The sequence below is a fragment of the Mus pahari genome, chromosome 10, assembly GCF_900095145.1.
Source record: "Mus pahari chromosome 10, PAHARI_EIJ_v1.1, whole genome shotgun sequence".
In the NCBI taxonomy this organism is placed as follows: domain Eukaryota; kingdom Metazoa; phylum Chordata; class Mammalia; order Rodentia; family Muridae; genus Mus; species Mus pahari.
Window position 1 is genome coordinate 90,659,203 of NC_034599.1, and position 3,084 is coordinate 90,662,286.

Consider the following 3,084-nt stretch of genomic DNA (forward strand, 5'->3'; position numbering starts at 1 on the left):
TGTGTGTGTGTGTGTGTGTGTGTGTGTGTGTGGAGAGTGGACATGGTAGTAAGATGCAACAGAATGTGGGCTTGGAGCTCTGGTTTTCTAATACAGTGTGTGTGTGTGTGTGTGTGTGTGTGTGTGTGTGTGTGTGTGTGTGTGTTGGTAGTGAAGGCTGCCACAGGTTTTCTCCTGCAGAGTAGGGGAGGATACTGGATCAGGGGGAACCGAAGCCTTGTCTGTCTCTTGGGGACAGTCACCTCTCATCAGTGCATCCTTCCAGGCTCGTACCTGCCATTTTGTTTCTGTATCTCTGTCCTTGAGTTATATTCAAAAACTGAGTTGTGTTGTCGTCTGTGGAATACTCCATGTGCAGATTTAGTGTGTAAAAGGAATTGAATAATGTTTGTTGATTAATTAATAGACTGATACTTAAAGTTCCCTTGAAACACTGGCTATCAATCATGAGTCTTGGATGGTCAGGGCTGTAGGTTTCAGTTAATGGTTCCACGTTAACTGTTTGGTTTCTGGGTGAATCACTTCTTTTTGTTTCCTCATTAACTCTACTGAGAGGTTATTTATTTATTTAATCACATATTTGAAGTATGAGTCAATGAGTTTTTTTTTAATTATTGAAATCTGTAAAGCCATTGCCACAGTCAAGACAAAAACCAAGTTTCATAACCCTTTTGATTTATTTTAGCCTTTATTATCCCTGGGCCATTTATCTATTTTTTTTCAAATGTGTTCTTTTTTTTTCAGTAAAAGTCAAGTTAAAAGTTGTAGCTTTCATATTGGTTATATTTTATATAGAGCCATATAGTATTATTTTTTAATGTTTAGTTTCCACCCTGCATAGCAATTTTGAGATTCATTCACATTCTAAATATGTTAGCAGTCCATTCCTTTTTTAATTTAAAATTTGACATATGTGTATATATTCATGTGTAGCTGTAAGAAATAATACAACGACAAAACCGTGCATATAACGTTTTGCAAAACAAACATATTATTTTTTTAATTTTTTTTATTATTATTATTTTATTTATTTACATTTCAAATGCTATCCCAAAAGTTTCCTATACCCCTCCCCCCGCCCCTGCTCCCCTGCCCACCCACTCCCACTACTTGGCCCAGGCCTTCCCTTGTGCTGGGTCATATAAAGTTTGCAAGACCAAGGGGCCTCTTTTCCCAGTGATGGCCGATTAGTCCATCTTCTGTTACATATGCAGCTAGAGACACAAGCTCAGGGGGTACTGGTTAGTTCATATTGTTTTTGCACCTACAGGGTTGCAGCCCCCTTCAGGTCCTTGGGTACTTTCTCTAGCTCCTCCATTGGGGACCCTGTGTTCCATCCAATAGCTGGCTATGAGCATCCACTTCGGTGTTTGCAAACACATTATTAAAACCAAGATAATGACAATGATTGAGTAAGCCTCAAAGAAGGAAGCTGTCCATGGTCCTATGTTAGACAGATCCATTTTCCTCGTACCTACCACCTCCTTAAAAACTAGACCACTTTAAAAGGCTTGCTGTATTTATTTGTATATACTTGTATCTGTGTCAGTGTTGAGTGCATGCATGTGCATTTATGTGAAGTTTTGCATACCTATGCATGCATGCAGAGGCCAGAAGAGGACAAGTAACCTCTTCTGCCATCCTCTGCCTCTCTTTTAGGCAAGGCGAATCTGAGTTATGATGGAAGTCAATGAACCTCAGCAGTCCTGTCTCTGGCTCTCTTGAAACCCAGGTTACAGGTATTTGAGGGGATGACTGATGTGTTTGTTATGTGGGTGCTGGGATCGAAACTCTGGCCCCCATCATCATGCAATAAGCTTCCCTATTGCCTGAAACATTTTTCTAAACCTAGCACACCCCCCTTGAAGAGTATTTCTAATTCACTGCAAACTTGAAGAGTTTCCATATGTAGCCTGCCTACTCACACGCATTTCCAACATCTTCCACTAGAGGGGATGGTTGTTGTAATTAATGAATCCACATTGATATCTCAAGTTTTATCACTAATATCTCATTTACATCAGAATTCCCTAGTGTTTTATGCTCTGTGAGTCTGGACAAATGTGTTATGATATGTACCTTAATTACAGTACCATGCAGAGTAGTTTCACAGCGCCTTCCCCATCCTCAGTGCTCCTCTAGTTTCCTTTCATCTCCCTGCCCCTGACTTCCACAGATCACTTTATTATCTCCGTGATTTGTCTTTTTTCAGAATGGCATCCCATTCAAGTAGTTGTGATTTCTATTATATTTATTCATCTTCTCTATTTGCTGCCTTTTTCATTACTATTTGTCTTCTAGTTTCTATTAATTTGTAGCCTTTTGTGTTTGTGTATATGTGTGTGTGTGTTAAAGATCTGACTTAAAAAAACCCTTGTTTTTATGTGTAATGTTTTACTTGTCTGAAGTGAACACTTGTCCATCATGTGTACACTGCACATATATTCACAGAACCAGCTTGAGTCCTCTGAGTCCTGTGTCCAAAGTGTGTAGTGTCTTCAACAACAGGACTTCCCTTCAGCCGCCGAGACCAAGGGCAGAAGCAGCAGAATGTACTGTTTTGGGAGGAATTTCTTGGACTACCCTGACCCAAACTCTAAGGGATGCCTCTTATATCTCCCTCTTCCTCCCTCTTATTTATTAACCTCCCTTCCCCTCTCTAATTAACGTCCGCATCTCCATTTTTTCATTTTTCCCTTCATACAATCCCTTCTGCTCTCTAGACTCCTCTTCTTATGCCCCCATTTCTTTCCCATTCCCACCATTACTTTCCTGCTTTTTAAGGTTACTCCAGGTTATATACTCACGTCTAAAGACTTGGAGCTAGGCTACACAGGTAAGAGAAACCATGTAGCTCTTGTCTTCTGATTTTCTGTTACCCCACTCAGTATAACACCTTCTACTTCCCTCCGCAAATATCATGATTGTATTTTTTTTTTACATCTAACTAGTATTCCATAGAGTATGTATCACATTTGCATTACCCATTCTTCTGCTTAAGGACTATATGGTTGTTTCCACTTCCTGGTGATTGTGAATAGAGCAGCAGGTATAGTGGAGTAGGCATTTGAGTCCTGTGGACAT